The sequence below is a fragment of the Muscardinus avellanarius genome (assembly GCF_963383645.1).
Source record: "Muscardinus avellanarius genome assembly, chromosome: 20".
NCBI classification, from domain to species: domain Eukaryota; kingdom Metazoa; phylum Chordata; class Mammalia; order Rodentia; family Gliridae; genus Muscardinus; species Muscardinus avellanarius.
This window is the reverse complement of record NC_137806.1, coordinates 14,150,276-14,176,115: the sequence shown is the minus strand read 5'-3', so window position 1 is coordinate 14,176,115 and position 25,840 is coordinate 14,150,276. Positions and strand designations below refer to the sequence as shown.

The 25,840-nt window shown below is 41.0% G+C and overlaps 1 pseudogene across 1 annotated transcript; it reads left to right on the top strand.

Annotated features, from left to right (window-relative positions):
- On the top strand, positions 1–24,277 carry LOC308277806 (vomeronasal type-1 receptor 90-like; annotated as a pseudogene). Its single transcript has 4 exons — positions 1–28; positions 1,556–2,503; positions 23,821–23,967; positions 24,069–24,277. The product of its transcript is annotated as a vomeronasal type-1 receptor 90-like (transcript).
- The last annotated feature ends 1,563 nt before the right edge of the window (positions 24,278–25,840 follow it).

Below are 25,840 nucleotides of genomic sequence, written 5' to 3'. Positions count from 1 at the left end.
ATGGCGGAGATTTCTCCAGAATCTGGAGGTAAGGATATATTGAGCAAGACTTGGAGGCTAAGATGAAGTCACTTTTGTTTGAGGCCCTAACAGTGTAGCTCAGTGGTAAAACACTCAGATTCAATCACCATTACCTACCTCCATCCAGACATTCAGTTATAATTTTTTCATAACTCTTGAACATTTTGTAACTCATAAAACAAACTTCTCTAAGGAGCTATAAAAATAACAAACTTATGCACATGATTTTGAGGAGACAAAACTGTGGGAAAGATAAATCCTGTAGGATTCAGAGGAAAACACTAAAATTCTACCAGAGCCTTATGAACATATATTGTTAGGAATCTGTGCTTTTTGTAAGGGTTTCTCCTCTCTCACTGAGGCAGGGACACCCAGAAAATTCATCAAAGACATGTACTGAATCTTAATCCATGCCAATGAGAAATCATGTAATAAACATAATAGCTAACATAGCTATCAAAATCAGTATGTATCAGAAATGCCACATGTTTAGCACATTTATTTAATCTTTTTATACTCATCAGATCTTTAGAATGTAATAAACTCAACTGTATTTAGTCAAGAAACAGATGCATTACAGATTTAAGAAATTGCTAAAGTTCTCATTTGTAGTAAATTACAGATCATGAATTCATATTTATTTATTTTTATTTACTTATTTATTTATTTTTGTGGTGCTGGGGATTAAACCCAGGGGCATTCTGTTTCCGAGCTATGCCCCAGCCCGATTTTCTATTCTTTATTTTGTAAGCAGGTTCTCACTAAGTTGCAGAAGGCCTTACTAAGTCGCTGAGGCTGGCCACAAACCTGGATCCTCCTATCTCAGCCTCCGAAGTACTGGGATTACAAGTGTGTGCTACCATGCCTGGCTAGATCATGAGTTTAAATTGAAGCATTTTAGGCAGGCATGATGATGTACACTCTGTAATCATAGTAAATGGGAGGCTAAATAGGGCAATTTCAGTTTCAAGGCCAGTGTTAGCAATTTAGCATGACCTTCAGGAACTTAGTGACACCTGTCTCAAATTAAAATAGAACTAGGTAGAGTACTCTTGGGTTCCATCTCAGTACAAAAAAAAAGAGAAAAAAAGTAAGCATTCTGTCTTCAGAGTCAACATTTATCAATAGTTTCTTTCTTAATTCCCAATATATTATTAAGAATAATGCTGGCACAGAAAGATATAACTGTGTGCAGGGTTGTCTGTGGACATTCTGCATGAGAATCTTCTCTTTCTTTAAACATTTTTATTTGTGCATTGATGTCAAATATCTTAATAGGATACGAGATGGTGGAGACACTTTTTATTTCTTCTTACCAAGTATTTTATCAGGTTGCTGCAGACACAAAGATAAGTAAATCATTGCCCTATCCATGAAAAACAAAAGAGTGAAATAGAAATACTTTAGTATCAAAGGGGTAAAACTGTGCATTAGGATGAACCCACAAATTTTAATGCTGGCAATAGTGTTAGTTAAGATTGATGAAGTTGTTAATATCTAAGGTAAAGAGAATTTGTCTTCGTTTCCTTCTCAGACAATTACTATGAACTGTTCACTAGAAAAATGAGTGAAAACATCACCATTTATGCTTTTATTGCCACTAGAAATACCTTTTTCTCCCAAATTTGCATTGGGATATCAGCCAACACCATTTTGCTTCTCTTCCACCTCCTCGTGTCCCTTTTCTAACATAGGTCCAAGAATACTGACCTGATGGTTGGCCTCTTGGCACTAATTCATCTAGTGATGCTAATAGCCAGGGTGTTCATGGACATAGACAAGTTTGGATCTTGGAACTTCTGGGATGATATCACATGCAAATCAGTTATCTACTTGTACAGGTTGATGAAGAGCCTCTCTCTTTGCACCACCTGCCTGCTGAGTGTCCTCCAGGCCATCATCCTCAGCCCCAGAAGCTCCTGCTTGGCAAAGTTCAAACATAAGTCTTCACAACACAGCCTGTGTTGCTTTCTCATTCTCTGTGTTTCCAGTATATTTATAAATGCTCATTTTTTAATCTCCATTTCTGGCCCAACCAATAAGACAGCCCTTCGGTTTGTCTCAGAATCCTGTTTTGTTTCACCCAAGGGTTACTTCTACAAGAACTATTTTACTGCAATGGGGGTATTTCAAGACATCTTGATTATAGGACTCATGGCCCTTTCAAGTGGGTATATGGTGGGTCTCTTGTGCAGGCATAAGCAGCAGTCCCAGCATCTCCACAGCACCAGTGTTTCCTCAAAAGCATCCGCAGAACAAAGGGCCACCTGGACCATTCTGCTGCTCATGAGTTTCTTTGTTATCATGTACTTTTTGGACTGCATTGTCTGCTCTTTCTATGAAGTATTGCTGAAGGATGATCCAGCTCGCCTGTGGCTCCAGATGCTGGTGGGCAATGGCTATGCCACAATCAATTCTTTGTTGCTGATCAGTACTGAAAAACAAATAATCAAGGCTATAAAGGTTGTATTGGGGAAGGAGAGTAAATGTTAAAATATATGGTGATGGAGAACTTTTGTCATTGTTTCATCTTATAATTTGTTCTAAAATTGAAAATAATTTGTCAGAAAAACCAAGTAAGAATGAAGGTGGTGTAATTTAAATATTTGGGTTTTTTGGTAACACTACTAAATTACAGATTGACTATTCTTGTACAGCTTATCTCTAAAGCAATGTGTGTGTGTGTGTGTGTGTGTGTGTGTGTGTGTGTGTGCATGTGTTTTGCAGGGCCCAGTGACATTCTACCTCTAAATGTTAGTCCTATTTGATTTCTGTTTTTGAAAAGTGAGTCTTGCTAAATTGTTGAGAGCCTTGTTAATTTACTAAGGCTGACTTTAAACTACAAACCTCATTTCTCAGCATCCCATGTACTGAGATTTCAGGATTGCACCACCATGCCCAGCTCATATCAACTCTTTTTATTGAAGTTGCATTTTAAATAAATTAATATTATCATGTCCATTTACCAGAGGCAGAAACTAAGGTCCAGAGAAATTTGGATGAGTCAAGATTACATAGGAAACAAATGAAGAGATCCAGGATTTCAACCCCAGAAATAATACTTTAGGATCTGTGCTTGTAGAACTTAGCACACAATCCATGATGACCTTTGTTTTATAGGTGATATATAGGAATGACATGCCCCTTCAAAATGTAGCATCAATGGTCACCTTTGTCATGTCTTCTTTCTGTCAGGATGAAACATCCATGGAAGGTTATCCAATGTTCATCTATGGGAAGGTGTCTTGTGGCACTGAATATCTGTGTGTGGAGGTACTTTCAATAAAATAGAGTTGTGATCATAATCAAGGTCACTGATTTTAATGTCTGATGTGGTTATTTCATTAGAGATTCTAGGTGTTGCTCATAAATAAGGCAATTAGTGAAACTATGAAACTCTGGAGCCTCATTGTGGTGATTTCTTCCTGTGTGTTACATGTATCAGTTTCTCTGTCATTCCATTACCTCCTCTATTCCTTCCTTCCTCTCTCTCCCTTCTCCCTGGCCCTCTCCTGTCCTCTGCTTCTCCAGTAGCTGGGACAACAGTAAACACCATCACTTCTGGCTCTAGATTATGCTTTTTAATACTTTCATTGGTCCATTATAGCATCACATAATAATGTATAAATGATAATTATGATGAGTGTGGCATATACGCACACAGAACTTGGTGGTCTTTCCCCAGCTCTCTCCACATTACCCCCTTCCCCAAATGGAAACTTGAGATTGGCATTGGTATCCTCACATATGCACATGATGTCCATGGAAGTGTTTCCTTCATCGATTCTCCCTCTCCCCATTTTTTTCTCTTAGACCACCTTGTTTACTCCACTGAAGTTTATCCTCCATTTTATGAGGTCTTTCTAGTATCTGGATTATTCTCTATCTTACTTCCTAGTTATGCAAGAGTAATATAGCTGAATCATATAGTCTCTCCATTCCCAGTCTTCTGAGAAATCTCTACACTGATCTCCATAGCAATTGCAATAATTTGCAATTCCACTAACAGTGTAGAACAGTTTCTTTTTCCCCAAATTCTCAACAGCATTTATTGTTGTCTTCCTGATGATTGCCATTCTTATTGGGGTTAGATGGAATCTCAGTGTAGTCTTTATTTGCATCTTCCTGATTGCTAATGATGTTGAACATTTTTAATGTACTTATTTGCCATTTGTATTTCATCTTTTGTAAAGTGTCTAATTTTCCATTTAATGATTTAGTTGTACGTCTTTTAAAAACTTTGTTTATTTTCAACCTGTGAATATATTTTAGAATGCTAGACTTATGCCCTCCTCTAGTATTTTTAAAGCCTTTGGTCTTAGAAAACTGAGAATAGATCCACCATATGATCTGGCTATATGTCTCCTGGGTATTTGTCCAAACTGGTTGAATTCAGAGAACTACAGTAACATATGCATACCCATGTTCATAGCAGCACAATTCACAATAGCCAAAATATAGAACCAACCTAGGACTCCATCAACAGATGAATGGATTGGAAAATTATGGGAAATACACACAATGGAATTCTACTCAGCTACAAAGAAGAACAAAACTATGTCATTCACAAGAAGTTGTAAAGACTTGGAGAACATTATTCTAAGTGAGATCAGCCAAGCACAGAAAGAGAAGGGACTTATGTTCCTCTAATATGCCCAAAGTAAGGAGTATTAGGGATACCAGAGGGACTTCAGCCAATGGAGGAAAAATATCAGGAAAGCTAGAATGGAAGGGTATGGGAGGAAGAAGGGTGAGTTTGATTAATGAAGGAGCTACATCCAAATTTGTGTAAAAATATAAATATAATATGGTTGACCTGGACACTCATTGTTGGGAGGGAGGGAAGGGGATTTGGGGGGAGAGGCCACCAAGCACAGTCTGAATATATGCCATTTTCAATATGTTCTACATAAAAATAAAAAATAAATAAGTAATATAAAAAGTCTCTGGTCTAATTTCCAGGTCTTTTTTCCATCTGGAGTAGACTCTTGTGCAAGATTAAAGGTGGGGATTTCATTTTTCTACAAATGGAAAACCATTTTTTCCAACAATGTTTGTTTAAAAGGCTCTCTTTTCTCCAACATATGTTTTTAGCATCTTTGTGGAAAATCAATTGCTCTTGCAATTCTGGGTCTTTTATTTATATACAGTCTAAAACTGACTTTGCTAGGTCTGTGAAGAATGACATTAGTATTGAATAGAGATTGCATTGACTGTGTAGATTATGTTTGGTAGAATGTGCATTTTTTTTCTTTTGTTTTATTGGTGCACTGTATTCATACATCATAATGGGATAAAAAAAAAAAAAACTTTTGTAGACATACATGCATGCATCGCCCAGTTAGCCCCTACCCAATCCCCAAATCCATTCCCTCCCCATCCCTCCTGCCCATGCTTGGCTTAGTGGTTGACATCTAGTATTATAGCACTTTATCCAAAATTAACAATGATAATATCACATAACAGTTTCATTTGTCTGATACCAAGCTTTTGATGACTTAAAGATAACATTTCAATATTTCTTTTTTGCTTTCTTTCTTACCAGAGAATATTTTTCCTTTTTTTTTTAGGTGAAACTATCATACATTTATTTATTTATTTTTCTGAAAAAATCTATTCTAATATAAAATATGGATTCTATGTACACAAAACAATCTCGAAAAAGAAAAAAGCTAGAAGATGTATATTTTCTGATTTCAAACCATATAAAGCTACAATAATTGAAACAGTATAGTACAGTTATAAAGTCAGATATATAAACAATTGGAGTTAAATAAAAGCCTAGAGATAAATTCTTCCATATATTGTCAAGTTATTTTTGTCAAGGTTTCCACGAGCATTTGGTGGAGGAAATAATAATCTTTTAACAAAATATTGTTGAAAAATAATAATTACATAAAAAAGAATAAAATTGGACCCTTACGTAACACTATATACAAATATTAACTCAAAATAGATAAAAGACCTAAATATAAATCAAAAGACTATAAACTTTTAGAAGAAAATCTGGGTCATAAAACCTCACAACATTGAAATTGTCAGTGATTTCTTGGATATGATTTCAATGGCACAGGCAACAGAAGAGTATACAAACTCCCTAAAAAATAGAAAAAATATTGTATATCCAAAGACAATGTAAACAGAGTTAAAAGTTACTAATAGAATGGGATAAAATATTTCCAAATGCTATATCTGAAGGTATATTCATATTCCAACTAGAAATCCTAAAAATGAGCAACAATAAAAGCAAACAATACAATTTAGAGATAGGTAAAAGACTAACATAAATAATGAATCTCCACAGATAACCAATCTTAGTTGTCTGTTGGATGGAAAATCTTGTTTCTCTGGTTCTGGTGTGTGTTACCTATTTCTTCTTTGTAGTTAATCTCTTTGAGTATTTTCTCTAGCGCTGGTTTTGAAGACATAAATTCCTTCAGTTTCTGTTTGTCGTGGAAGCTTCTTATTTCCCCATTTATTTTGATAGAAAGTTTTGCTGGGTAGGAAATTTTTAGCTGGAAATTGTTTTCTTTCAGAGTTTGGAATATGTTACTCCAAGCCCTTCTGGCTCTCATGACCTGGTTTGGGAAGTCTGGAGTGATTCTAATTGGTTTGCCTCTGAATGTCACTTGGCCCTTTGTTTTTGTTGCCTTTAAGATTCTCTGCTTGGCTTCCACATTAGTCATTTTGACAATTATGTGGCGCGGGGATCCTCTTCTCCGATCCCGTCTAAAGGGAGTTCTATAAGTTTCCTGGACCTGTGTATCAACCTCTTGCTCTATGTTTGGAAAATTTTCTGCTATTCTTTAAAGAGATTGTTGATCCCTTTGGTTTCACCTTCTTTTCCCTCCTCTATTCCAATTATTCTTAGGTTAGCTCTCTTAAAATGGGCCCATATTTCTTCAATGTCAAATTCCTGCTGTTGGATATTTTTTTTCTAAATTAGAATCTATGCGTTCATTTTTGTTTTTTTTTTAATTTTTTATTGGTGCTCTGTATTTATAGATCATAGTGGGATACAAAAAAACTTTTGTAGACATACATGCACATATCACGAGTCAACCCCCACCCGATCCCCACCCCATTCCTTCCCCATCCCTCCTTCCCATGCTTGGCTTAGTGGTTGACATCTAGTATTATAGCAATTTATCCAAAATTAAAAATGTTAATCTCACATAACAGTTTCATTTGTCTGATACCAAGCTTTTGATGACTAAAAGATAGCAGTTCAATATTTTTTTGCTTTCTTTCTTAGATGAAACTATCATATATTTATATATTTATTTTTCAGAAAAAAATCTATCCTAATATGGAATATGGACTCTAGATACCCAAAACGATCTCGAAAAAGAACAAAGCTAGAAGATGTATATTTTCTGATTTCAAACCATATAAAACTACAATAATTGAAACAATGTGGTGCTGTTCTAAAGGCAGATATATAAACCATTGGAGTTAAATAAAAGCCTAGAGATAAATTCTTCCATATATTGTCAAGTTATTTTTGACAAGGTTTCCACAAACATTTGGTGGAGGAAATAATAATCTTTTAATTAAATATTGTTGAAAAATAGTAATTACATGAAAAAGAATAAAATTTGACCCTTGCCTAATCCCACATACAAGTATTAACTCAAAATAGATAAAAGACCTAAATATAAATCTGAAGACTATAAACTTTTAGAAGAAAATCTGGGTCATAAAACCTCACAACATTGAAATTGGCAGTGATTTCTTGGATATGATTTCAATGGCACAGGCAACAGAAGGGTAAACAAACTCCCTAAAAAATAAAATTGTATATCCAAAGACAATGTAAACAGAGTTAAAAGTTACTAATAGAATGGGATAAAATATTTCCAAATGCTATATCTGAAGGTATATTCATATTCCAACTAGAAATCCTAAAAATTAGAAACAATAAAACAAACATTACAATTTAGAGATAGGTAAGAGACTAACATAAATAATGAATCTCCACAGATAACTAATCTTAGTTGTCATTTGGATGGAAAATCTTGTTTCTCTCCCTCCCCTTCCCTCCCTCCCTTGCTTGGCTTAGTGATTGACTTCGATATGTTTAAGTACATTATGTGTTTTAGAGATTTTCCTCTTCCCCCCTCATTTCTCCTCCTTTAGGTTGTCTTGTTTGTTCCTCTATAGGATTTTCTCTTTCAAGAGTTCCTCCTATGACCCATTTCTCTCTAACTCTCACATATTAGGGAAAGCATCTGATTTCTTATTTTTTGTGACAGACTAATCTCACTTAGCATAATGTCCTCCAGTTCCATCCATTTCCCTGAAAATGATGTAATAGAGGGGTTTTTTTTGATGGCTGAGTAAAATTTCATTGTGTACATATCCCACAGTTTTGTAATCCATTCATCTGTTGATGGGCATCTTGGCTGGTTCCATAGTTTGGCTATGGTGAATTGTGCAGCTATGAACATAGATACACATGCATTAGTTTGGTAGTTTGGTTTCTTATCTTTTGGGTAAATACCCAACAGTGGTATTGCTGGATCAAATAGTAGGTTTGTTCCCATTCTTCTGAGGATTCTCCATACTGTTTTCCAAAGTGGTTGCACTAATTTGCAATCCCACCAACAACGTTTTAGAGTTTCCACATCTCCACATCCCTGCCAGCATCTGTTTTTGTTTATGTTTTGAATGATTGCCATTCTAGTTGGAGTTAGGTGAAATCTCAGGGTAGTTTTGATTTGTATCTCTCTGACTGCCAGTGAGGTTGAGCATTTTTTCATGCATTTATTGGCCATTTGAATTTCTTCTTTTGTGAAGTGTCTATTTAGTTCATTTGCCCAATTTGTTATGGATACTTTGTTTTCTTAGTGTTGAGTTTCTTGAGTTCTCTTTATATTATAGATATTAGTCCTCTATAGGTGGTGTAGGTGGCAAAATCTTCTCCCATTCTTTTGGCTATCGATTGAGGTTCTTGGCAGTTTCCATTGCTGAACAGAAGCTCTTCAGTTTCATCCAATCGCACATATTGATTCACCTTTTAATTTTTTGTGCCTTTGGGGTCTTGTTGAGGAAATGTTTGTCTGAGCCTATGTGTTGTAGTGTTGGACCTATGCCCTCTTCAAGGAGCTTCAAGGTCTCTGGTTTAATTTCCAAGTCTTTGATCCATCGTGAGTTGACTTTCATACAGGGTGAAAAAGTGGGATTAATATCCAATTTTCTGCATATGGTTAACCAGTTTTGCCAACACCATTTGTTGAAGAGGCTATCTTTTTTCCAGTGTATGTTTTTGGCCTCTTTGTCAAAAATCAATTGGCTGAAAGTGTGTGGACTTGTTTCTGGGTCTTCTATTCTGCTCCATTGGTCTATATATCTGTTCTTTTGCCAGTACATGCTGTTTTTATTACAATGGCTTTGTAGTATAGTTTAAAGTCAGGTATTGTAATTCCTCCTGCGTGGTTTTTGTTGCTGAGAACTACCTTGGCTATTTTGGGCTTTTTGTTATTCCAGATAAATTTAAGGACTGATTTGTCTATGTCTGTGAGGAATGATCTTGGTAGTTTAATGGGCATTGCATTAAAACTGTAGATCACTTTTGGGAGGATGGCCATTTTAATGATATTTATTCTGCCAATCCATGAACATGGAAGATCTTTCCATCTTCTAAGATGTTTTTGATTTCTTTTTTCAGTGTTTTTAATTTTCTTTGTAGAGATCTTTTACCTCCTTGGTCAAGTTAATTCCTAGGTATTTTATTTTCTTGTGGGAGATCCTGAGTAGGAGTGTTTTCTGAATTTCTTTTTCAGTGGATTTATGGTTGGTGTACAGGAAAGCTTCTGATTTTTTAAGACTGATTTTGTATCCAGATACCTTGCTGAATTTGTTGATCAGTTCTATAAGTGTTTTAGTTGAGTTTTTGGGTTTTCTAAATATAGTATCATGTCGTCTGCAAATAGTGAAAGCTTAAGTTCTTCTTTTCCTATTTGTACTCCTTTGATTTCCTTTTCTTGCCTTATTGCTCTGGCTAGAGTCTCTAGTACTATATTGAAGAGAAGTGGTGATAGTGGAAATCCTTGTCTTGTTCCAGTTTTTAGGGGGAATTCTTGAAGTTTTTCCCCATTTAATATAATGTTGGCAGTGGGCTTATTGTAGATTGCCTTAACAATGTTGAGATATGTTCCTTCTATTCCAATTATCTGCAGTGTTTTTTATCATAATTGGATGTTAAATTTTATCAAATGCTTTTTCAGTGTCTATTGAGATGATCATGTGGTTTTTGTCTTTGATTCTGTTTATATGATGAATTACATGGATTGATTTTTGTATATTGAACCAGCCTTGCATCACTGGGATGAACCCTACCTGGTCATGGTGAATGATTTTCTTGATGTGGTTTTGAATGCGTGTTGCTAGTATTTTGTTTAATCGTTTTGCATCCAAGTTCATCAGAGATATAGGTCTGTAGTTTTCCTTCCTTGAACTGTCTTTATTCGGTTTGGGTATTAGTGTGATGTTGGCTTCATAGAATGTATTTGGGAGAGTCCCGGTTTTTTCTATTTCCCGAAATAGTTTGAGTAGTATTGGGATTAGCTCTTCTATAAAGGTTTTATAGAATTCACTTGGGAAACCATCTGGTCCTGGGCTTTTTTTTATGGTAAGCTCTTTATTTTTGTTTCAATCTCTTTGATTTTTATTGGTTGGTTTAAGTGTTCTATATCTTCTTGACTCAGTTTAGGAAGGTTGCATGTATCTAGGAAGTTGTCGATTTCCTCCAGATTTTCCATTTTGTTGGAGTATAGTTTTTCAAAGGAGTTTCTGATAATCCTCTGGATTTCTATGCTGTCAGTAGTAATGTCTCCTTTTTCATCCCTTATCTTCATAACTTGGGTTGATTCTCTCTTTTTTTTAGTTAGGTTGGCTAGTGGTTTATCAATCTTGTTAACTTTTTCAAGAAACCAGCTTTTGGTTTTGTTGATTTTCTGTATTGTTTTTTTATTCTCTATTTTGTTAATTTCTGCTCTAATTTTAATAACTTCCCATCTTCTGCTGGCTTTGGGGTTCAATTGTTCCTGCTTTTCAAGGGCTTTGAGGTGTGTCGTAAGGCTATTTATTTGAAGATTTTCTCTTTTTCTTATGTGAGCACTCAGTGCTATAAATTTTCCTCTTAATACTGCCTTCAAAGTGTACCAGAGGTTTTGATATGTTGTTTCTTTATTTTCATTTGTTTCTAGAAATTTCTTGATTTCACCTCTTACATCTTCTATGACCCATTCTTCATTCAGAAGTGTGGTGTTCAGTCTCCACATGTTTATGTTGTTTCTCTGGGTCTCTTATAGTTGATTTCTAGTTTCATTCCATTATGGTCTGAAATGACACAGGGAAGTATGTAACATTTTTTAAATTTGCTAGTGCTCATTTTGTGTCCCAGGATGTGATCTATTTTGGAGAAGGTTCTGTGAGCAGCTGAGAAAAATGTAAACTCCGCTGTAGTTGGGTGAAATATTCTATATGTGTCCAACAGGTCCATTTGGTTAATGGTGTTCTTTAGTTCTAAGACATCTTTACTGACCCTCTGTCTGGAAGATTGGTCTAGTATTGTGAGAGGTGTGTTGAAGTCTCCCAGTATTATTTTGTTGGGATGAGTTTGATTTATGAAAGTAGCTGCCCCTATGTTTGGGGCATAGATGTTGATTATTGTTATTTCCTCTTGCTGGGCTATTCCTTTTACCAGTAAAATGTGACCTTCTTTGTCTCTTCTAATCAGTTTGGGTTTGAAGTCTAACTTGTCTGATATCATAGTTGCTACTCCTGCTTGTTTTCGAGTACCATTAGCATGGATTACCTTGTTCCAGCCCTTTACCTTGAGTTTGTTCCTATCTTTACTTGTAAGGTGTGTTTCTTGTAAGCAGCAGATGGATGGATTCTGGCTCTTAATCCATTTTGCTACTTTATGTCTTTTTATTGGGGAGTTGAGGCCGTTTACATTCAGTGTGATAATAGAGAGATAATTTTTAATTCCCAACATGTTAAGATCTTATTTCTGTTTGAGATACTGTTTATTCTTCTTTGCTTAGTTGTCTGCTGGATGGGAATTCTTGTTTCTTTGATTCTGGCGTGTATTATCCATTTCTTCTTTGCAATTAATCTCCTTGAGTATTTTCTCTAGCGCTGGTTTTGAAGACATAAATTCCTTCAGTTGCTGTTTGTCATTGAAGCTTCTTATTTCCCCATCTAATTTGATGGATAGTTTTGCTGGGTAGGAAATTTTGGCTGGAAGTTGTTTTCTTTCAGAGTTTGGAATATGTTACTCCATGCCCTTCTGGCTTTCATAACTTGGTTTGGGAAGTCTGGAGTGATTCTAATTGGTTTGCCTCTGAATGTCACGTGGCCTTTTGTTTTTGTTGCCTTTAAGATTCTCTCCTTGGCTTCCACATTAGTCATTTTGACAATTATGTGGCGTGGGGATCCTCTTCTCTGATCCTGTCTAAAGGGAGTTCTATAAGTTTCCTGGACCTGTGTATCGACCTCTTGCTCTATGTTTGGAAAATTTTCTGCTATTACTTCCTTGAAGAGATTGTTGATCCCTTTGGTTTCACCTTCTTTTCCCTCCTCTATTCCAATTATTCTTAGGTTAGCTCTCTTGAAATGGGCCCATATTTCTTCAATGTCAGATTCCTGCTGTCTGTTTTTTTTTCTTTTTTCTAAATTAGAAACTATGCGTTCATTTTTTGAATGATCATCTTCAAGAAGTGAGATTCTATTCTCCATGTGGTCTAATCTGTTGTTTATACTTTGAATTGAGGCCTGTATTTCAATGATTGCATCCTTTATCTCTTTTTGACTCTCTCTGAATTCTTTTCGAAAGTCCTCTATTATTTCTAAAGTTATTTTCCTGATTTGATCTTCTAGAGATCTTTAGATTTCTGTGTTATTAGATTCTGATGTGGGGTTTTGGGCATTCACTGCTCCATTGTTATTTCTCTTTCCCATGATTTTTGGAAGTTTGTGCCTTCTCTGTGTTCTTCCCTGGATCACTACGAGTTCACTTAAGATGCTCTGGATCTCGAGTCTGTGGTATCTCAGTCACCACTACTTCTTTACTGGGTTGTATCACAAGGTCTCAGACCCAGGGAGTCAATCGAGGCTGCTTAGACCGTGTGGGGTGCCAAGTTGGGCGTTCTCCAGTGGGGAGTTGTCACTATGTTATGATATCTCTGCCACTCCCACTCCCCCACTGGGCTGCACTGCTAAAATCTCTGACCCAGGGAGACTATCTGCGCAAGTCCCTGGGAGTGCAGTACTAGGATTTCTCCACTAGGGGCCGCAATTTGACTCACGGTTGTTGAGGGTGCTGATGGAGCTGTAGTGAACTCGGTGGATTCACTGCTGCCACCACTGGCAGTATGGCACCACTGCCATGCCCTCAGCCATGATGCGCGTATTTCTTCTTTGGTTTTGAGCTCTGCTCTGAGTCCCTGCCAGGTGTGCTGTGCCCGGCCCTTGGGAATTTTAGATGTTCCCTGCACCAACAAAACTGCCGACTGCCACCTGGCTGTTCAGCACTTGCTCACCTCGGCTCACTGTCCACCCCTCCTCTCTGGAGCCTGGTAGCTGGTTGAGTGCGTTGGTCTTCAGCTATCCAGTGAACTTGCCGCTGCTGCTGGCAGTAAAGCGCTGCTGTTGCATCCTCGACCATGAGGTTGGCATAGTTCTTCTCTGGTGTTTGAGCTCCGCTGATTCCCTGCGGGGTGTGCTTATCCCAGCCCCTGGGAGCTTAAGATGTTCCTTGCGCTGAAGAAACTGCTGACTGCTGCCCGGCTATTCAGCAGCGGCTCACCTCGTCTCGCTGTCCACCCCTCCTCTCTCGTGCCTGGTGGCTGGTTGAGTGCATTGGTCTAGGGTCGTCCGGTGAACTCGCCGCTGCCACCAGCAGTAAGGCACTGCTGCTGTGTCCTACGCTACAAGGCCGACATACCTCCTCTCTGGATTTGAGCTCCCTTCTGAGTTTCCCTCCTCTCTGGAGCCTGGTGCTGCTAGGGAAGATGTACGCCGCACCGCTCCTCGCTGCAGCTCCTATGCATTCATTTTTGGAGTGCTCATCTTCTAAGAGCAAGATTCTATTCTCCATGTGGTCTAATCGGGTGTGTGTACTTTGAATTGAGGCCTTTACTTCATTAATTGCATGCTTTATCTCTTTTTGGCTCTCTCTGAATTGTTTTCGAAACACCTCTATTATTTCTACAGTTATTTTCCTGATTTGATCTTCTAGAAATCTCTGAATTTCTGTTTTATCAGGTTCTGATGTTGTGGGGTTGTGGGCATTCACAGCTCCATTGTTATTCCTCTTTCCCATGATTTTGGAAGTTTGTGCCTTCTCTGGTTTCTTCCCTTGGGTCGCTACAACTTCACTTAAGGTGGTCTGGATCTCGAGTCTGTGGTATCTCAGTCCCCACTACTTCTTTATTGGGTAGAATCGCAGAGTCTCAGACCTTTTGTGGAGTGTGCTAATGGAGCTGTAGTGGACTCAGTGGGTTTGCTGCTGCTTCCACCGGTGGCAATATGGCGCCGCTGCCACGCCCTTGGCCGTGAGGCTGGCGTATTTCTTCTCTGGTTTTGAGCTTTGCTCTGAGTCCCTGTAGGGTGTGCTGAGCCCAGCCCCTGGGAGCCTTAGATGCTCCCTGCACCGAGAAATCTGCCGAATTCCTCCCGGCTGATCCGCAGTGGCTCACCTCGACTCGCTGTCCGCCGCTCCTCTCTGGAGCCTGGTGGGCTGTTGAGTGTGTTGGTCTGGAGCCCCCCGGTGAACTCGCCGCTGCTGCCGGCAGTATGGCGCTGCTAACACATCCTCAGCCATGAGGCAGGCATATCTTCTCTGTGGCTCTGAGCTCTGTTCTGAGTCCCCCTCCTCTCTGGGGCCTGGTGCTGCAAGGAAAATGGTGCCGGCCGCTTTACGCCACAGCTCCAGCCGCAGCACTGTGGTCTGATTTCTTTCTGGTGTCTTGTTTTTCCAGCCCTCCTTTTCTCTGTCTCTTGTAATTACATTTCTTATTTCTCTGCTGATGATGTTTTCTGGCTATGTAAGGCACTGATTTTGTGGTAATAGAGATTGGTTGTTAGCAGGGCTTGTAAGCCCCGCTTTTCTCTGTCGCCATCTTCCCAGAACAAGCTAGAATGGGCATTTTGATAATGTTCATTCTCCCTACGTAGGTGTATGGGAGCTCTTTCTATCTTCTAAGGTGTTCAATTTCTTTCTTTAATGTTATATAATTTTTATCATAGAGGTCTCATCCCTTCTGCCATTTGTTCTATTGTTTATCCATAGTAAGAATGTAAGGGCAATTAAAGTCTTAGGCCTTAAAAATACATAGAAACAATTAAAAACCCTGAGATCACAGTGACTCTGTCTTGCTCTTTGAGATTACGCATAACTACATTGTCTCTAATCAGTGCCTCTGTTTCTCGCCTACTCTTTAGGACCCAACCCTATTTTATTTTTTTATTTTGAAATAGGGTCTCATGAAGTTTTAGAGAGCCTTGCTAAATTGTGGGGCTGGTCTCAAATCTGCTATCTTCCTGTCTTAGCCTCCCAAGTGCTGGGACTGTAGGCACGCACCACTATCCTTGGCTAAAGACAAAAATAGTCTCGTTCAGAAATTAATATCCATTAGGGGGGACCCTAAGGGTGAACCCAGAGAGACTCGGGATGAACTCAGGGGCATTCTACCTCCAAGTTACACACTCAGCTCTTTTTTTGTGTGTGTGATACTGGGGATGGGGCCCAGGGACATTCTACCTCCAAGCTACACACACAGGCCTATCTTTTGGTCTTTTTATTTTTTGAAACAGGGTCTCACTGAGTTGCAAAATGCCTTGCTAAGTAGCTGAAGCTCTCTGCGAACCTCCCGTCTCAGTCTCCTGAATGCTGGGATTGCAAACCTGTGCCACCATGCTCAGCAGCCCTTACATCTTTTATTTTGAAACAGGATCTTGCTAAATTGATGTGGCTTACCTTAAAACTGCAATCCTCCTGTCTCACCCTCACTATCTCTGCTCCTCCAAAGAAAAAGATCTGAGCCATGGTACAGAGACAGCAGATAAAGCACCTGCACACAGAACAGTGTGCCAAGAGGGCCTTAAAAGGGGGTTTAGCCTCAAGGCCAACTGATAAGCCCCAGCTTCCAATTTACTGAACGTTTTCTTCAGACTTTATTTTGTGACCTCTCCATTGTTCTTCCAATATATTGTTCTTATTTAAAGTAGCTAAGTTGGGCATGGAGTTGCATGCTTGTAATCTCAGTACTGGGAAAGTTAAGACAGGAGGACTACAAGTTAAGGCAAGCCACAGCAACTTAGTGAGAATGTTTCAGAATAAAAAGTAGAGGAGGGCTCTATTCCCAGTACCACCAAAAATAAGTATAACCAAGTCAGTTCTAGTTTGCAGCCCAAGTACAAAACAGCAGCCCTGTAGCCACAGTTGAGTTTCAGGCTGAGATTTGTGGAAAGAATCTGTTACACTCACATCATTATAAAAGGCCATCTTGTGACCTGACATGGAGAGGGAATGGTCAGACACCGTGCAGCCTTATTTGGCAATGTTGGGGCTGGAGTCAGGGTGGGCACAGATATTTCTTGCTTAGCAGGGAAAGGCTGGCCTACAGACAGGATGGAGCCCACAAAGCTAAGTAAACACAGAAGGCCAGGCCCTGGGCCTGAAGAGAATCTTCTAAAGGGTGCCTTAGAGTCTGGGTGGAGCCAAGTAGATCCAAAGAAAAGGGCGGAGCAGCTGGCCAGGGGAAGAGAAGTGTGGGCTGAACCAGAGGGTAGAAGCCCAGAGGATACTGGAAACAAATGGGTGTGGAAAATCTATGGTGATCCTGGCCCAAGTGGAGCCAAAGGGATGGTTGGGCAGGGCAGGGGATGGACAGGGCTAGGGCGGGGCCTATCAGTGTGGGAGGAGCTACTTGGTAGGAAGAGCCCGTGGGGTGGATCTGGAGGAATGGGATCGAGAAGACCAGATGGAGCCAACCAGGAGGGGAACAGGTGGCCGGGGCTGGAGGATGGGGTGGAGCCTGGATGGGCCAGTAGCAACCAGGGGGAGGGTCAGAGCCAAGTGATGGACTGAACCAGTTGGGAAAGCCAAAGGATTCCAAGAGGAGCTGGGAGAGTGGCCCCAAGGGGTAGGAGTGGTTGGGACGGAGCTGAATGCATGGAGCTGAGTGAGGTGAGTGATCCAAACTGCCGGGGTCCAGCCCTAGCACAGTCGAGGTTCATGTGTTGATGAGGGGAAGCCGAGGTGGATGAGAGAAGATGATCACACAAATTAGATTTGACCTTCTTCATTTTATTCAGGATTTGTTATAATTTTTATACTTTACTTTTTGGCAGAAAAACAAGGGCATAGCAATGCAAGCAGGTTTGCCAAGGACAGTAAAAGTTATTATTTTCTATAAAGTTTAGGGCAAAGGTGCCAGACATTTAAATAATCATAGTATATTTTGTTTCACTTCACAAGGCTGACTCAAACTTAATCTGATACAGTGGCTCTAACTAAGGTCAGTTTGAACTTACTGTTTGGCCCAATAACTTTATCCTTGGGAAAAAATCTTTGTTGCCTGAGTCTCTCACAAGCTGCTGCCCATCAGTTTTAGTTATAATGTTTATACATAAAATTTCAATTATACATATTAATCCAATTAGTCCTAAAATAATTTTATGAAGAAAGGAATGCTAGACATTCTTCATGGGGGATCTACGCCGTTGCGGATTCCCTGATCAAGCTTTCTCAAGATCTGCAAGAGATGCAGTAGCACCCAACCAGTAGAAGTAGTTGAGGCAGAGGCATTGGGCAGGGCTGAGTGGGCAGGACCTAACAGGCAAATGGAGCCAACGCTAGGAGGAGCAGTTAGTGCAGGACCAGGTGAGCGGGACCTAACAGGTGAATGGAGCCAACTGGTCGGAGGAACAGTTGGGGCAGAACTAAGCATTTGGGGTGGAGTTAAGTGGTTGTGTTGCAGCTGAATGGGTGGGACAGAGCAGGTGAGTGGAGCCAATTAGTAGGATGGGTGGCTAGGGTGGAGCTGAGCAGTGGGTGGAGCTGAGCAGTAGGTGGGGCTAAGTAGTGGGCAGAGCTAGGAAGTTGGGACAGAGCTGCGGCAGTACCTGCTGGAGACCACCCAGGCAGAGGCAGCTGTGGAAACCCTGTCACAGACCTCATGGACCAGGGCCTTTCATACTTATAGGACATCAGGGCCGAGATATATTCTCAAACTTTTTCTCAGGGACTCAGATTCCTCATTTACGTAATGGGGATGGGGAAGGTGGTGGAAGAGGCTTGTGCATGGCCTCCATCCACCTCATCACTGACATCAAGAAATCTGCTGCTCAGGGTTGTGGCGGGCGCTGGTCCCCCTGAGGCCCCTGGGCGACACTGACTCTGGGACGTGTGCTGAGAATGTCGCTTTGGGGACTTGGCCTTTCCCACACCCTCTGCAGCCTGCTGTGTAGATGGTGTCACCTGGGGGCACAGAGAGGGGATGCGTGTGAGCAGATGACTCTACTGAACCCTGGTGGGTCCCACTGTCCCTGTATGGACATCCACGGGCAGCTAAAGAGGAGAAATGAGGAGGGAACTTCGGGAGCCTCCTGCCTCCATAAACGGGGAAAGAGGCCAGGGACTCCAGGCTCTCAGGCTATTGTGAAACTAAGTCCACCCTGCTAATTCTCCAAAAGACAGGTTGGCATTGGATGGGCAGGACATCGGTGTTATAATTGGACTATTTAGTCCTTGATTGTGTGTGTGGCTACTGGGCATTGAACCCAGTGTCTTGCTACCTCTGAGTTATACTCAGAACTTATATTTTAGTTTGGAACAGAGCCTCACTCAGTTGCTGAGGCTGGCCTCAAACCTGTAATTCTCCTATCTCTACCTCTCAAGTACTGGAATTACAGGCATGTTCTAACATGCCCCACTCCATAAAGTGTGTATATGTATGTTGCCCAAGTGTAGTTCTGGGGATGGAACCCAGTGTCATCCTACCTCCAAGGCACACCTCCAAGATTTTTTTTTTTTTGTGCACTGGAAATGGAACCCTCAGATCAATTTTATTTTTTACTTGGAAACAGGGTCTTGCTAGGTTGATGAGAGTCTCAGTACTTCCTGAGGCTGTCCTCAATCAGAAATCTTCCTGCCTCTGAATCCCAAGTACTGAGATTACAGGCATGTGCCACAATGCCCCTCTTCTTTTAGACTTTTATATGGAAAAAATATCCTGGGTGTTGTTTTTTTTTTTTTTGTGTGTGTGTGTGTGTGTGTGTGGTACTGGGGATTAAATTTAAATTCAGGGGCATTCTACCTCTGAGCTATACTCCCAGCCCATTTTTTATTTTTTATTTTATTTCATATTTTTATTTTATTTTGTTTTATTTTTTTGGTGGTACTGGGGGTGGAACCCAGAGGCTTTCTACCTCCGGGCTATACTCCCTGACCTACTTTATATTTTATTTGGAAACAGGGTCTCACTAAGTTGCTGAGAGCCTCACTAAGTAGCTGAGGCTGGCTTCGAACCTGCGTGATCCTTCTGTCTCAGCCTCCCAAGTGCGGAGATTACAAGCGTGCGACACCACGCCCATCTTTTTTAAATTTTATTTTGAAACAGGGTCTCACTAAGTTGCAGAGGGCCTCACTAAGTATCTGAGATTGGCCTTGAACCTATGATCCTCCTGTCTCAGCCTCTGAAGTACTGGGCACACAAGTATGCACCACCATGCCCAGCCCTCCCATTGTACTTTTTATGTGTATGTGCGTGGTACTGCCCATTAGCCCAAGTAGATTATTCTACTTCTCATGTGCACATCCAGAACCTTCCAATTTTATTTTGAAACTGTGTGTGGCTATGTTGCCTATGCTGGCCTCAAACTTGCACTCTTCCTGCCTCAGCCTCCCAGGCACTGGGATTACAGGCCTGTGCCACAGCATCAGAATACACCCTTATGTTTTCAAATAGAAACAACCAGGAACCAGGCACAGTTGTAGTCAGTAGGGACAACTGAGGAGAACAAATTGCTAGAAATCCCCATTCCCTCCAGCAGGAGTCTTCTGCTCCAGTATCTGGCTCAGGAATTCAGGCTGTAAGCATAGGCTTGGAGCACTGACAACTTGGGTCTCTGATCCCATGTAACCATTCATGGCTGTTTGCACCCTTAAGTGATTCTAAAGCACAAGTCAAACCTTCAGTGTCTCTGAGGTAAAGGCCTATCTCAGGAGCTGGCCCCTGTCTGTCCCTTCAGTTTAATTTCTCCATCCATCCCCCAAATTTCCAACACCTGGAGGGCTCCAGGCCCTCCCATCTGCTGTAAGTGGGGTTTTAAATTCGTTGAGGTCCTAAGCTTGTATTAGACACCAGATGGAGCCAGAACTCTACTTAAAATTTCGCTATTTCCCCTTCCCTTGCCCTATCTTTTCCTTTTTTTTTTTTTTTACATTTCATGTGTTTCTTTTTTTCTTTTTTTTCTTTTATTTTTTATTGGTGCAATGTATTCATACATCATAATGGTATAAAGAAAATACTTTTGTAGACATCCATGCACACATCGCCCAGTTAGCCCCTACCTGATCCCCACCCCGTTCCCTCCCCATCCCTCCTTCCCATGCTTGGCTTAGTGGTTGACATCTAGTTTTATAGCAATTTATCCAATATTAAAAATGATAATCTCACAAAACAGTTTCATTTGTCTGATACCAAGCTTTTGATGACTAAAAGATAACAGTTCAATATTTCTTTTTGCTTCCTTTCTTACCAGAGAATATTTTTTTCTTTTCTTTTTATTTTGGGTGAAGCTATCATACATTTATTTATTTATTTTTCAGAAAAAATCTATCCTGATATGGAATATGGACTCTAGATACCCAAAACAATCTCAAAGAAGAAAAAAGCTAGAAGATATATATTTTCTGATTTCAAATCATATAATGCTACAATAAATGAAACAGTGTAGTACTGTTCCAGAGGCAGATATATAAACCATTGGAATTAAATAAAAGCCTAGAGATAAATTCTTTCATATATTTTCAAGTTATTTTTGACAAGGTTTCCACGAACATTTGGTGGAGGAAATAATAATCTTTTAACAAAATATTGTTGAAAAATAATAATTACATGAAAAAGAATAAAATTGGACCCTTTTGAGTTAATATTTATAAATATTAACTCAAAATAGATAAAAGACCGAAATATAAATCTTAATACTATAAACTTTTAGAAGAAAATCTGGGTCATAAAACCTCACAACATTGAAATTGGCAGTGATTTCTTGGATATGATTTCAATGACGCAGGCAACAAAAGGGCAAATAAACTCCCTAAAAAATTTAAAAAAATATTGTATATCCAATGACAATGTAAACAGAGTTAAAAGTTACTGATAGAATGGGATACAATATTTCCAAATGTTATATCTGAAGATATATTCATATTCCAAATAGAAATCCTAAAAATTAGCAACAATAAAAGCAAACAATACAATTTAGAGATAGGTAAAAGACAAACATAAATAATGAATCTCCACAGATAACCAATCTTAGTTGTCTGTTGGATGGAAAATCTTGTTTCTCTGGTTCTGGTGTGTGTTACCTATTTCTTCTTTGTAGTTAATCTCTTTGAGTATTTTCTCTAGCGCTGGTTTTGAAGACATAAATTCCTTCAGTTTCTGTTTGTCGTGGAAGCTTCTTATTTCCCCATCTAATTTGATAGAAGGTTTTGCTGGGTAGGAAATTTTTGGCTGGAAGTTGTTTTCTTTCAGAGTTTGGAATATGTTACTCCAAGCCCTTCTGGCTCTCATGACCTGGTTTGGGAAGTCTGGAGTGATTCTAATTGGTTTGCCTCTGAATGTCACCTGGCCCTTTGTTTTTGTTGCCTTTAAGATTCTCTGCTTGGCTTCCACATTGGTCATTTTGACAATTATGTGGCGTGGGGATCCTCTTCTCTGATCCTCTCTAACGGGAGTTCTATAAGTTTCCTGGACCTGTGTATCGACCTCTTGCTCTATGTTTGGAAAATTTTCTGCTATTATTTCCTTGAAAAGATTGTTAATCCCTTTGGTTTCACCTTCTTTTCTCTCCTCTATTCCAATTATTCTTAGGTTAGCTCTCTTAAAATGGGCCCATATTTATTCAAGTCAGATTTCTGCTGTCGGATTTTTTTTTCTAAATTAGAAACTATGCGTTCATTTTTTGAATGATCATCTTCTAGGAGCGAGATTCTATTCTCCATGTGGTCTAATCGGTTGTTTGTACTTTGAATTGAGGCCTTTACTTCATTAATTGCATCCTTTATCTCTCTTTGGCTCTCTTGAATTCTTTTCGAAACACCTCTATTATTTCTACAGTTATTTTCCTGATTTGACCTTCTATAAATCTCTGCATTTCTGTTTTATCAGGTTCTGATGTTGTGGGGTTGTGGGCATTCATTGCTCCATTGTGATTCTTATTTCCCATGATTTAGGAAGTTTGTGCCTTCTCTGGGTTCTTCCCTGGGTCACTACGATTTCACTTAAGGTGCTGTGGATCTCAAGTCTATGGTATCTCAGTCCCCACTACTCCTCTACTGGGTTGTATCACAGAATCTCAGACCCTGGGAGTCAATCGAGGCTGCTTTAGACCTTGGGGGATGCCAGGTTGGGTGTTCTCCTATGGTGTGATATCTCTGCCACCACCACTCCCCCACTGGGTCAAGTCCCTGGGAGTACAGTACTGGGATTTCCCTCTAGGGGCCGCAATTTGACTCACTGTTGACTGCACAGATGGAGCTGTCATGGACTCGGTGAATTCGCTGCTACTGCATCCGGTAGCAATATTGAGCCCCTGCCACGCCCTCGGCCATGAGGCTGGCGTATTTCTTTTCTGTTTTTGAACTCCACTCTGAGTCCCTGCAGGGTGCGTTGAGCCCAGCCCCTAGGAGCTTTAGATGCTCTCTGCGCGGAGAAATCTGCCGAATCCCGCCCGGATGTTCCGCAGTGGCTCACCTTGGCTCGCTGTCCGCCGCTCCTCTCTGAAGCTTGGTAGGCTGTTGAGTGTGTTGGTCTGGTGCAGTCCGGTGAACTCGCCGCTGTCACCAGCAGTAAGGCGCTGCTGCCGCGTTCTCGGCCGTGAGGCCGGTGTATCTCCTCCCTGGTTTCTGAGCTCCATTATGAGTTCCCTTCCTCTCTGGAGCTGGTGCTGCAAGGCAAAATGGCACCCGCCGCTTTACGCCGTGGCTCTGGCTGTAGCACTGCAGTCTGGTTTCTGGTGTCTCGTTTTTCCAGCCCTCTTTTTCTCTGTCCCTTAAAATTACATTTTTTGTTTCTCTGCTGATGGTGTTTTCTGGCTATGAAAGGTGTTGATTTTGTGGTAATAGAGATTGGTTGTTAGCGGGGCTTGTAAGTCCCGTTTTGCTCCGTCGCCATCTTCCCAGAAGTCTTTTCCCTTGCCCTATCTGTTCACTCACTTGTTTATTAGAACTTCTAGGAAGTCCTTTAATACTTGCTTTATAAGCAGACTATAGTTTCAGATATCATATATATTAGAGGACTAGTATCTAGAATATACAAAGAACTTTAAACTCTATTAAAAACAACCAAAAACACCCTGTAAGACAGTCAATTGCATTGAATGTGCACTGTCTGGAAGAAAAAACACAAATGGCCAATAGATGTGAATGAATGCTTAACATCATTAGCAATCGGGGAAATGCAAATCCAAACCCTCCTGAGATGTATTCATCTGGCTCCAGTCAGATGGGCAATCCTCAAAATACAGACAATAATCAAAGTTTCTCATTTTCTCCAGTCCCACAGGGGCGGGGGCAGCAGGACTTTCAGCTGGTCTTCATCCACTACCTGGTCACCACAGTCACCATCAAACAAGTGATGACCACCAGCAGTGACACTGGGCTCAGTGTGATCAAGGTGTATGATCAAAATCTACCCCACTCTGGTGAGAGGAAGGTGAGATAACCAGCTGTGAGGCCAGGGCTGGGACTCAGAGACCCTGTCACTAGCCCTCAGGCCTCACCTGAGTCACCCTTCTGTGCTTAGGCCTGTGCCCAGTGTCAGGGGCACATGAGAGGGAGTGTTTCAGCCCCAGCCCTGGCCTTGAGGATCCCATGGCCCCACTGCAGAGGTGGACACAGGACCAGATGGGCAGTGCCCACAGATCAGGGGGTTCTGGAGGGGAGCCCAGAGCACAGAAGATGCAAGAGAATCATAGTTCAGTTCAGAAAGCCCAGCCTCAGCCCCAGAGATAGGATCTTTGAGCTGCAGGGTCACTGAGAGCTGGATTGTACATTCACAGTGAAAGAAGACCTGAAGCTTCCAGCAACCAGCCGGTTTCCCCACCCTTTTCCCTATACTGGGGCACAGTTGTCCTGCACTAGCTCGCCCCTGGCTTTTAACCCCATGTGATATGGGACTTTCTCTCTTAGCAGTGGCACAGGTGTGTTGTCAGCTGCCGCTGATCATCACACCTGCTCAACTGTGGCCGCTGACCCCAAGCCAGGCCTGCCCACTGCTCAGCCTCCCCTTATCACCTGATCTAAGGCAGAGATCAGAGCTGCATGTCACAGCCACTCACAGCCTTCTTGTGTGCTTTTGGCACATGGAACAAGATATTCTGGTCTTTTTTTTTTTTCCTTGTGATATTGGGGATTAAACCCTCGGTCATTCTATCTCTAAGATATACCCCAGCCCTATTTTTTTGCTATGTTTTGTTAAGTTACTGAGGGCCTTGTTAAGTTACTAAGGCTAGCCTTAAACCTGTGATCCTCCTGTTGCAGCCTCCCAAATACTGAGTTTACAATATCTTATGCATCTTGCAGAAGAGAAAACTGAGTCTCAGCTAGGAGAGTGGCGGGGATGCATACTAGCAGATTCTGAGAGCTCACCTGTCCCCCAAGTCATTGCCCTCTGGGTGGGACACCAGTCCAGCCCCAACAACCCCTGCTCTGCTGTGTAGCCCACCATGGTGAAGCTCATGTGTGCCCACCACTCAGGTTGACCCTAATGCCTGTCTATGCCAGAACCCAACTGGGCCTCTTCTATCCCTGCTGTAGTAGAACAAGCTGGTGGTGAGTCTGGGCCACTCTCAGTGAGAGAGGGATATCGTAATCTTGACAGCCAGCCCTGGGAGGCACTGCTATTACCCTTGTCTTACCAGGCCTGGAGAGATAGGGTGGCTAGCCAGAATACAGCTAGTACAGAAGGTCCCCGACTTACGATGGTTCTACCTAACAGCCTACTTTGCAGTGGTGTGCATTCATGGGAAGCCACACTTGGAATTTGGAATTTTGATCTTTGCCTGGCTAGTGATAAGAGAGTAGGATCCCCCTGATGCTGGACCCTGGTGGTTTCCTAGCTTTAGGCTCTAGACTATCAGCTATAGGCTGATGTTAGTGTCTGAGCCCGCTTAAGGTAGAGCTGTGGTATTGGGTTGCTTGGTTGTAGGGAATCCATTTTGAGTCAAGTGCAGTGGAGTATTTCTTTAATCCCAGCCACTTGGGAGGCAGGGGCTCAGCCAGGTGCATTACAGTTGGGAGCCAGCCTGAGTAACTTAGCAAGACATTGTCCCAAATAAAAATTAAAAGATTTGAGGAAGTACCTTAGTGGTAGAGTGCCCCAGGTTAGACCTCCAGGACCCTCCCCCAACACACACATGCAAAAACCAATAGAGCTGGGTCATAGCAAAAGAGTCTAATTTCACTCTTCTACATGTGGGTTTCCATTATCCTCAGCACCACTTCTTGAAGCAACGGCCTCTTGCCCATTACATGTTTTTGGTGACCTTTTTAAAGATCAGCACACTGTGTATGTCC